The following is a 12,161-nucleotide window of genomic DNA, read 5'->3' on the forward strand; positions in this document are numbered from 1 at the left end:
TTAATGCAATAAAATACAAACTCAACAGAATCTTGAGGAATTGAGATGATTCAGAATTTTGTACCAAGAAAAACAAAATTAAAAAACATGATCACTAAGGATGCTACATACTATTGCCTTATGTTGCCTCTGGTACAGATGATGCAATAATGGCAAGAAAATAGAAATAAAAATATGAGTTGCAATATATGTAAATTTAAAAATTAGATATAGCATGCCAATGATTTCAGAAGGGTGAAATCACTGAATAAAGTATATGGGGAAAAGATCCTATATAGTTGAATATTAAACTACATTGCTATGTGACAAATTATATACACAAAAATAAGCACAGCATTTTATCAATAAACTGAAATCAGGATTAAAAGATGTAAACGATGTAACTAAAGCTTCCAGGAAAAAATATGATAGAATACCTAAATGGAAGTCAGTTGATTATCTAAGTAATTAACATAGATTACCAACATAAAATAAATTACAACACATTATACTCAAATTAAGAAATTGAGGGGCCAAGGATTTACCTCAGTGGCATAAGCATCTGCTTTGCGAGCGTGAGATCGTGAGTTTGATCCCTGGTATCCCCCCTAAAAATTGCTTTTATCTAAAGACACTATAATGTGTAAAAATGAAATCATCCAGTGTGAAAAGTTGAATCAAACAAAATGAATATACGGTGACTAAAATATATAAAAAGGAAATACAATGAAAAAAATAACTTTATTTCAAAAGTTTTGGAGACATTTTTGGGCATTTTTCTGACAAAGACAAGAAACATGGAATGGAGAAGAAAACATTGTTAGCAAAGTAAAAGTTACAATCAATTTCAAAACCTGTAATTTGCATGACACAAGTCTTGAAAAATATACAGATAAAGTTTACAACCCAGAACAATCACTTAATGACATATTCGTATGTTCATATTTTTTCATGAATTTTACCTTTAGCATAATTGACACAATCTAGCAATTCTAAAGTTTACACTCCAGAGAAATTTTGGCACTTGTGTACCAAAATTGACAGGAAAATGATTATAATCTCTTTCATAATAGGAATAGGAAAGCAAGATTCATAAACGGTCAATTTATGTTATACTTACTCAGTGGGATATTATCTACTTCCCTCAAAATAGTTAACAAAACTACAAAAAAACTACACGAGTGAATGTTTGTTTTGTAAAATAAAATTAAATGGGAAGTCACATAAGATTACACATTGTATGATAATATATTTAAAAAACTGAGAGAATTCAACATAATACAGAGTGGGGAGCCCCAAACAAAGGGAAATAAATTCTCTCCTCCCAAGAAGAAATTAAGGTGAGAAGAACTAACCAAACATACCGTCCTGTTGCTATTTTTGGACAAGCTAAACGTTCAGTGTTCCCACCGCAGCAAGCAACTGGCTGACCATCCAAGTACCGCTCCAAATTGTTGAGGTCCCACCGCAACTTCCTGGGCCTCTAAGGTCCTGCCACTTTGACCCACTGAGGGTCAGTTACATTGAGTCCAGGGATAGGCGAGCTGAAAAGACAGCTGAGTTGACAGGGTGCCTACATCAACCTGTGGTGAGTGATGGGAATGGAGCCATTCCATAGAAAGGGGGCTCCAGCAGACAACACTCTGGGACTGCGTAGGACTGGCAAGTACAAGGGACAGTAGTGACTTCAGTCAGTTGTTTCCTTCCAGAATGGGATTGGTGGACTAAGCCTGGCCTGGGTCATGTGACCGGGCTGAGACCCAATAGATTATCTGAAATCAAGTCCCTCCAGTGGTGGAGCACGCTAAGCACGCTAACCCAGTGAAGCCTCAGAAATTTGACTGACCTGGAGGGGACTTAGCACAAAGTAATACGTGCAGGCCTCAGTAGCTTGACTGATCCAAAGGAGATGTGGCGCAAAGTAATGCAATGCAGGCCATAGCAGCTTGACTGAGCTGGAGGGGAGGGGCCAGCATACACTGTCCCTGTCTGCAACTCACTAGCACACTGCAGTGGGAAGGGTCATCTAGCCAGTGTGCTTCAGAATAATTGAAACCAACAAAGAAAGAAAATGGGGCCTCCTGGAAGAAGCGGGAAAAAAAAAGGGGGGAAGAGGAAGCAACAACAAAAAGTCCCCAGATCCTAACCCTGAGAACAGTGATCCAAAGTAAATACAAAGGAGAATGAGAACAGCAAACATGCAATATCAAACAGAGCCCCACTGGACATATAGAGATATATTCGGGACCTCATAGATGATTTCAGAAGTGAAATATTTAGCCAAGTAAAGCAAGAAATAAGAAGATTAATAAAAGAGATACTAAGCACCCCTCAATCAGACACAGATGGAAGAAGGGAGGAACTCAGACAAAAGAGAGAACCATTTGATGAAGAATATAAAAAATATAGAATACATGAAGCAGATTCAAAGAGATTACCAGGAAATTTAAAAAAATCTATGGAAAGATGGCCCATCTGCTTAAAAGAAACTAAGGATAGATTATACAAACTGAAGGACAATTTTGCAAAGTGGGATTATGAAAGAGAAAACTTTTTAAAAATAACAAGGAAATAAGAAGTAACAGTACAAAGGCTAGAAGATGACAAGAGGATCTATAACTTGAGAATAAAGAATGTGAATGAAGAAGCATGGGTACAAACAAAGGAACTACAAAGGCTATTCACAAAAATAATTAAGGAAAACTTCCCAAACATAGGAAAAGGAAATGATACTCTGATAAGTGAGGCATATGGAACTCCAACCACCTATAACCAAAACAGACCTACATACAGGCATATAATAATCAAGACACCAGAAATTCAATATAAGAACAGAATATTAAAAGATGTTAGAGACAAGGAACAGATCACCTGTAAAGGAAGCCTCATCAGAATAATGGCAACTTCTTGACACAAACCATCAAGTCAAGAAGAGCCTGGAGCAAAATATTCCAAGCCCTGCAAGAAATTAAACTCCATCCCAGGTTCATATACCCTGCTAAACTGTCTTTAGAAATTACTGGAGAAACAAAATGCATCCAAGACAAAGAGGAACTTGGGAAGTTCGCATCCACCAATGCAACTCTACAGAGAATACTGCAGGGCATTTTAGAGAGAGAGCGAAACGTAATAGGATTCCAGGAACAGTAGCACAGAGACCTCAATGAATGGAGCAGAAAACAGAATGAAGAAGATAAGCAGACAACTGATGGCAAAAAAAAAAGCATAACAGAAATGAGGCAGAGAAGATTTTATTCAAAACTGATATGATTGATAGTATCCAGTCTGAGAGTATAGGCAACTACACTGAAGATGACAAGACTCTCTGATACCCTTTCTGGTTTGATAACCCCTGGTTTTTAAAGTTGTATACTATATATAAGGTTGTGTTTTTATTAATACTGTTATGTACTGCTGTATACAATTATGCTATGTCTGATGATATAGCCAATTCTATTGGAGACAACAAGAGGCAACACAGGAACCATTGTAGAACTCTTTGTACCACAGTCTTTTTTTTTTTTTTGTTTCATGTGTTTATAGGAATATGTTTTGGTTTGTCTTGCTTTGTTTTGTTCCTCCCTCTAGTATAGAAATGGTAGAAATGCATGTTAAGACTCATGCATGCATAGAACCTATGAACAGTTTATGAAAACACATGATGAAATGAACAGATACTTTGAAGAAAAAGAGACACTAAAGTACCCAGTGCTGATTCTGGAGTGTCATAACGTGAAACCCAGCAATAGTATTATTCTTTGTTCAGAGTGATATTAGCTTGCTTGGGTTTATTCAATCTCAACATACTTTAAGATATGGATAACTGCATGTATGTTTAAGTGTATAGGATTGATAACCTTAATATTTCTAAGTTTTTGTTGGATAGTTGAACAGAGCTGGTTGCAATCTCACTCTTTAAATCCACTTTATATGCTCCACTTTAGTATTTTTAATAACTATCTGTAAGAAGACAATCTGGAATCATCAACTAGTGATTTCTTACTGTTTATTTTTTTCTTTGAAATTATGTATTATTTCTACCCATAGTGTGTTTTGTTTAGTCTTTCTTTAAATTAAGTTTTAAAAAAAGACACTACAGTACCTAGTGCTGATCACGGAATATCATGATGTAAAATCCAGCAATACTATTATTCTTTGTTCAGAATGATTTTAACCTTCTTTAGTTTGTTTAATCTCAACATAAATGAAGATATGGATAACTGCATGTATATTTAAGTGTATAGATTGACAACCATGTTACTAAGTTTTTGTTGGACAATTGAACAGAACTGTTTGCAGTCTCACTGTTTAAATTCCCAATTTCCATGTTCCATTTTTGTATCTTGAACAACTATTTGTAAAGTGACAATATGTAAACATCAATTAGTGATTTCTTACTGTTTATTTTTTCTTTGAACATATGTATTATTTCTACCTATTTTCTGTTTTGTTTAGTCTTTCTTTAAATAAAATTTAAAAAAAACTGAAATGAATCTATGTTGCATTTTTATATAAGGGCATTAAGAAATAATATTGAAAGAAGAAGTTTTCTATTTTAACTATTTTGTATTAAGTTCACAAACATGGAGGGTTTCGCTTCTTTCAGAAATCCCTTATCCACACCCTGACCTATGCTGGACCAATCAGTGGACTGATCCAGTATGGCATCATGATCCAGTATCACACACCCATGACTCAGGCACCTACCAACGTCCTACTTCTGAGAGTATGACATCTTGGCAAGACACCCAGCTATAATCCATAACATCCTGTAAGCAATGGTCTATCAACCAACTTCTTTGCTCTTTAGCAATAAATTCCCACTTTCCTGATTTATTTGGAATGGACCAAGTTCTACACTAGAACCACTCTGCTTTTAATCATAGTCCTATGTAAAATTTGTTTTTACTGCATTAACTTCTATCCTGCTCTAGTTTCTTTGGTATAACTCAGTCCAATTGTCCCTCTCTACAATTAACTACCTGCTTTCTATAATGATTGAAAAATACCCAGTGTTTTGATATGTTATTGATAAAGTCTCAATTATGAATAAATTTAAATTTCTTTCATTGTTTTGTTACTTTTTACTGATTCATAATGCCAAATTAAAACTTTCTTAGTGTAGTTTCTGCTTTTGTGAACAAATATATTAAAGATGAATTAAAATACCAGGATATCTTTTTTATAGTTAAAATTCATCATAACACTTGTAAGGTACAATATAATTTTACAAAGGAATGCAATAGTTTATACGCAGTAGATAATGGATTAATATACTGGTCTGCAACATCATCAATAGTAGGTGATATTTTCAAATTACTCTTTCCTTAGTTCTAACAAAATGTAGTTTTGTAACTTTATTTTTTTATTAATACAGTTGCATATTTCTTTTGGAAATTATTTTATTAAATTGGTGAGATTTATCCATTACATAGAACAGAATGAGAAATTAATCAAATATAACAAAATGAGACAAATTTTGCTTAATACAAACAAGTCTACAATAAAAGTAAAGCAGAAACACGAATTAGGCACTAATTTGTCATAAAGTTGAAAAATATTTCCATTACATGGCATTTACTATATCATTGGCCAAATTAATCCTAGGAATTCTTATAACTTTTATTATTATAAGTTTCAGTCTTTTACTGAATGAATCAAGTCCTACAATAAGCTTAACAATTGATTTATCTAATAGTTAATTTCATTTTTAGCTTGAACTCTCACATTCATTGCAATTTAAATTTACAGAATTAGATTTGGGAAATGCTAGTGATGGTGAATCACTCTCAAATATTCAGGTAAGTTTGACCTAGAAATAGATCATCTGTACCATATTACTTTTCCCTTTGTACTACACTGATAGGCAGGGAATAAGTAATTTACTGATCCAAATCTATTTTTTTCTTTTGAGCAGCACTATGAAAAATAGAACACTATTTCCCAGAGAGTGGCAGCTTATTGTAAAAGGTCTTGTGAATTAGAACATATGAATTTACCTACTTTGGTTCTTAGACATCCCCTAATGACTGATATGTTAAAGTTTTGGTTCCTTGAGATAACATTATTGGGTGGTGGTAAAACTTTTAGAGGAGACCTTAGGAGATGCTTAAATAACTGTTATTTCCATCTTGAAGGAAAGTGTAACCTTCCCATCCCTCTTTGTCTTTTAGTAGTTGGCGATGAGGTGAGTTATTTACTCTGTTAAATGTTTCCCATCATTACTATGTAGCATGACCTCCAGGAGCCCAAAGCAACAGATCTAATGAATCTTAGAATAGAATCTCTAAGGTTCTTTTTAGCTAAATACGCTTTTTTCTTTCATTTTATAAGGTAATTATCTCAAGTGTTGCATTGTAGTAATGACAAGATTAGTAATACAGTTCTAACCCTATGTATATAATTTCCTTTACTAGAATTTGGTAAGATGCTTGACTATATGATATTATAGATTCATAAGAGTAAATAAGATAAATATGAGAAGTGTCTTAGCTGTTATTGTTTGAAATTAAAACAATGCATGTGTATATAAATCATCGTTAGATTTTGGATTTTGTATAGGGAGATTTGGTTTTCTGTTCATTTGTTTTGTAGACACATGTAAATTTAACTCATCAATTAAAAAGTGTTGTCTTTATATGTTCTCTGGACAAACACACCCTTGGTCAGGTCTGGTTCTAAGAAAGCATTTTTTCATTAAAAGATTTTCTTGAAATTTAAAACAGACACAGGATACATATGTTCAAATAATAAAATGGGAATGGGAACCATGCAGTGACATATTCACCATCCCATTGCACTAACCCAATAGCTGGACATTCTGAGTTCCACCATGTAGCTTCATTTTAAAACTGGGTCCCACGGGTGTAAACTCTGCCCAAACAGCCTCCCTAAGTCAGTTTGTTGATGAATATCTTAGTTCATACCTCAGTGGTCTATTAAAAGGAAAGCTGTAGTCATTAGCAGTGGGTGACAGATTTGTGACCATGGAACCTATAATACTGGTTCCCTTCTCTCTGGCACTATTTCCTTTTCCTCTGCTTCCTCAGTACCAAGAAGTGAATAGTTGTGTTACACTGTCTGTGTCCCCCATGATGTTCTGCTCAACTGAAGCCCATAACAATGAATCGATTGACCATGGACTGATTCTTTTGAAATTGAGAACAAAATAAAACATTTCCTCCTTTAAACTGTGTATGTTAGGCACTTTGATTCAGCAAGAAGAAAGCTGGCCAATACAATAATGTTGACAATCACTTATTAAACTGTTTCTGCAAAATCCTTTAAATTCCAAAATCTTCTGAGCATTTAAATTTTCAGTTTGAGCATACCATAGACATTTTAATAGATATTTTCCCTCTGGAGTAACTGACCTGATTTATTTATTTATAAATACTTGTTACATAGCTTTCTATGTTATGAAAAAATCATCTAGCTTTAGACTAGTTTATAAGCTTTTTTATTTTATGTCTTACAGGCTACAGTTTTGGTCCAAAAAAAAAATAATGTTTTCTTATACAAGCTTTACATTATGATTTGCCCCAGTGGAAATGTAAATTTCTAAAATTAATTGTCTACTGTTGATTCCAGAGAGCAGGAGAGTATTAAAATTCTAGTAATCTCACTGTTTACAAATGGCAAAATTGATGTGATGAGATATTGGAGCTTAAGGTATACATGAATTTTACATTCATAGAATGTAGTTCAATAGCAATTGTACATACCCCATTTTATTTTGTATTGGTAGTTAGGAAAAAGACTGTAACTTTTGCACAAATAGTAGTAACCACTGTGGAATGTGGTGGCTGAATCCATCATCAAGGTTATGAATGAAAACGTCTGCACAATAATTATCTTATGAAGTCTCCACTGTGCTAAGTACTATAAAGATTGTTCTGAATATTGTTATAACATTCTTGGTGATTGACCTCATGGAATTGGAGGAAGTTCAGTGAAAATTTAGCTATAAATACAGCTAACTGAAATACCAAAATACACTGTGTGATATAACATCATTATTAAAAAAGTATTATGGAAATCCAGGTAGCTTCATGGATAACTTCAAAGATAAAGAGACACAAATGAAACTAGCAAAAATGCAGCAAATTAGCGGTAGGTAGAGAGTCATAGAGAAGTTAGGTGTGCTGATCAAGGCAACAACGCAAACAGGGGCGAGATCTATGGTTGCAATAATGAGCAGAGCGCCACAAGGAAGACAGACATTAGTGAAACCAAAGTGGTAGATATTCCATCTCCCCAAAACATTTCATCTCAAGAGAAGATATTTAAAACATATTTTGCATTGTACAATCCCTACAATAGCACTATATAAAGAAGGGAAACATTCATTTATAAAATATAGCACTGAATAATTTTATGGAAAAGCCACCAATGATTTTTATTTATGTCTTAATCATCTTCATTTCAGAATACATACACACACACACACACGCGTGTGTGTGTGTGTGTGTGTGTGTGTGTGTGTGTGTGCCGATCGAACTCATGACCTCACACTTGCTAGACAAGCAGTTATGCCACTGAGCTAAATCCCTGGCTACATTAAAAATTTATAATCAGATTATTTTTAAAGAGTTGGAAAGATTCTTGGAGTTGAAAGTAAGATTCAAATTTAGAGTCATTACAAATCTTTTCATCACTTGACATGTATTTTGTATTTGTTCCATTTTGGAAGTGTCAACATTTAATTGATTCAATTTAAGTGATATTAATATTGCACCTTTAGTTATTTTTTCATTTAAAAGAACTTCAGTGGATGTAAATGTCATTTAAGCGTGTAAGGCATAGCAGAACTATGTGATGAGAAATAAATACATGCAATATTTTAATCAGTAAACTCTATGCTGATTATATTTATTATTTCTTATAGGTACTTGAACATCTGTACATTAGCTTTTAGATTTATGGTGTCTGTGTTTTTGAACATCTGTGCATTAGTTTAAGATGCCTATTATAGACTTAGATTGCACCATAGGGGGAATTATTGCACAGAATTGGTATAAATGGCCTATCCAGTGCCTGCAATATTGCAATTTAGTATTAAAAACATATGTTAAAGTTAGTAAACACAGAAATAATATCAACATAAATATAAAGTTTACTTTTGATCAAATACGAAACTTGGAAAAAGTGGTGTGGGATATATTTAGATTGAAATCTTTCTAATACAAAAAGAGACTGTAGAAGAAGAAAACACAATAAATATTATACACTCAGAGGTGAAGAATATATAATGACAAAGAGAAAAGCAATTCGATGTCTCTGCCTTTTAAGGTTCTGGCTCCTATGATCTCTGTGGTATGATTATTTTCAATTATTGTTTAGGATACATATGCTTATTGATTATTTGATGAGCATTGTTTTCTAAGGCTTCCCATCAGCTTCACAATCGAACTGATAGTGTATCAGTGTTTAAAAAAATTTAAATTTAATCTCTACTTATCTATAACCTTTTTACTCTTCCAGTTCTATGTTTTAACATTATCACCTTTACATTTATTATATTTCTCCATATTCTTTCTGCTTCAGAACTTTACATCATGCTCATTTTTTACATCTTTCATTTCTTATCCAAAAACTATTTTCAGAAATATTTTCTTCAAAAAGTATTCTCTGCTCCTCCAAGAATGGGCGAGGCATCATTTCTATGAAATACAGATTTTTTGGTATAAAAGAGATACAGATTAGACTGTCACAAAGCTGGTCTGGGAAGTAGGATCTGTTTAATTACAAGAGCCAGCACATTTGAGAAACAGTTCCAAGGTCCTGCATGTGGTCTTCTTTTTGAACCTGAGCAGGCTTTGAACAGGATAGCCTGGAGCTGAGTCAGCCTGTGGCTGGGATCGCAGCATCTTCTCTCAAGACCTGGATGAAGATGCTCTCCAGGGTTTCCCCAACATTTGATAACACAAAAAGGCAGGGATGCAAAGAAGAGCTTACTATCATGGCTTTCACCCTATTTCCTCTGGGATGTTCTCCTCTCTTCTTTTTTTATTTAAATAAAAAAAAGCAAACAGAAAAAAGGTAAAATTAATACAGAATTTCAAAAGAAATTCATGCTAAGAAATTACTAGTTGGTTAATTACATATTGTCATCTTAGAAAGAGTTGTTCAAGTTCCAAAATGAAAGCATAGAATGTGGACAATCAAACAATGAGATTGTACACTGTTCTGTTCAATGATCCAACAAAAACTTAGTAATGTGGTTATCTGTCTTACACACTTAACATGCATGCAGTTATATCCTTTAGAGCAATTTTCTTGCCTCTTTATTTTTTACAATAGCTATTACACACTTTGGAACTTATTACTCCTATAGTTTTTATTACTTTTTACACCAGAGATACAACATGATATTTATAAATATTATTTTTATTTATGTCACTTACGAGTATAGTCTCTAGCTGCCTCCATTTACCCAGAAATGCCTCAAGATCATCCTGTTTTACAGCTGAGTAATATTCCATTGTATAAAAATACCACATATTTTTCATACACTCTGCTGTTGATGGGCATTTTGGCTGTTTCCTAGCTTGCTCTGTTGAGCAAGTTTCTTCACAATTCACCTTTACTTTTTCAAATAAATGTTGCACTGCCTTTTGCTTGTTTGATTCAATTCTTTGTTCGAGATGAGAAGAATCTAGACTCTAACTCCCAAGGCAGCGTGAGCAACCCAGAACGTGGTAGAAGTTAATTGGTGAGCCACATTTAGAAGCAGCTACCTGATAACACTTTGCATTGTCAGGAGTTTCTGATAACAAACATGCACTGAATGCTACAATATTTATTGATTGTCTGAAATGACTAGTTTCTTGTTTGCGAGCTCCATGATAATTCAAATTCTACAAGAAGTAGTGATCTTTTCATAATGTTTGATTAAATAGTGTTTTAAATAAGGAAAAGTAATTCATCTTAATTTATAGGATGAGTAGATTATAAAATTAATTGCAGTAGCAATGTTGTCCTCTTATAAAGAAGGCGGACTAGAAGCGAGGAAATGTTCTTTTCCTGATGGAACCATCAAAATCATTACTTTCTATAAAATATTTTCTTTTAAGAACTTAAACTCAATAACAAAGTAAATCCCAATAGCGAATTGTTTTCCAAGCAACAATAACACTTTTCGAGTGATTGACAAGGTAATAATAAAAAGCTGAAAGGAAAATACTGCAAAAGTCCTCATGACAATTGATCTAAAAGATATTCATGAGATCATCAAAAGGATATGGGAAAATGAATTGGGGATATGTCACACATACGTACAGATGAAACTGATTTGTATATCCAATACAGAACTTGTATTTCATAAAAATGTTGCTAAATTTGAAGTAACTTTACAATTTTATCACCACAGTATGATAGGATATATAATTTCATGTTTCTTTCATGATCATTATATATTTATAGGAGTTTAAGGAGGCTTTTGTGTAATTTTATATGTTACAAAATACTCCAATCATTGTAAGAGAAATGCATTATACATTCTGAAGGATATAGGACTGTTTAGCCTCTCATACATTTAAATTAAGGGGGTTTTAGACTGACATATATTATGTGATTTTTGACAGAATATTAGTTTTCTTTTGTGGTCAGTGGTTTTGTTCATATAATGGAGATTTGATCCAAGTATTTTGCTAAGGTGCTTTTAGATAGATGGTCTAAACACATGGAAATGAGAATTTGTGTAAAATTTTCCTTCTCTAATATATATATATATATATATATATATATTATATATATATATATTATATCTAATATATATATATATCTAATATATATATATATATTATATATATAATATATATATATATATTACACTTTTCTGCAAAAGGATTTATTTCCTAATCTATTTATCTATTGATCCATGTATTTGTTCATTCAACATTAATTATGTTGCTAGCATACAGTATAATAGGACTGCCATGTGAAAAATACTGCCTAGTACTACAATTCTTTCTGCCTGTACTGAGTAACAGTAATAAACAGCATTTATCAAGTAGATACAAAATGTTATGTCCTAAGCTAAAATGTATTAAGTGTTACTTTACCAGGAATTGCTCAGTCAACTATTGTGTTCCTATTTTATTGAAAGTAGAAATCTAACTTGCCTGATCAACATTCTTCATCTGTGACAGTATCATTTTGACTTTGGGGATCATGAGATA

The sequence above is a fragment of the Cavia porcellus genome, unplaced genomic scaffold, assembly GCF_034190915.1.
Source record: "Cavia porcellus strain 051 isolate PalLab524CR breed Dunkin Hartley unplaced genomic scaffold, mCavPor4.1 scaffold_4, whole genome shotgun sequence".
Taxonomy (NCBI): Eukaryota; Metazoa; Chordata; class Mammalia; order Rodentia; family Caviidae; genus Cavia; species Cavia porcellus.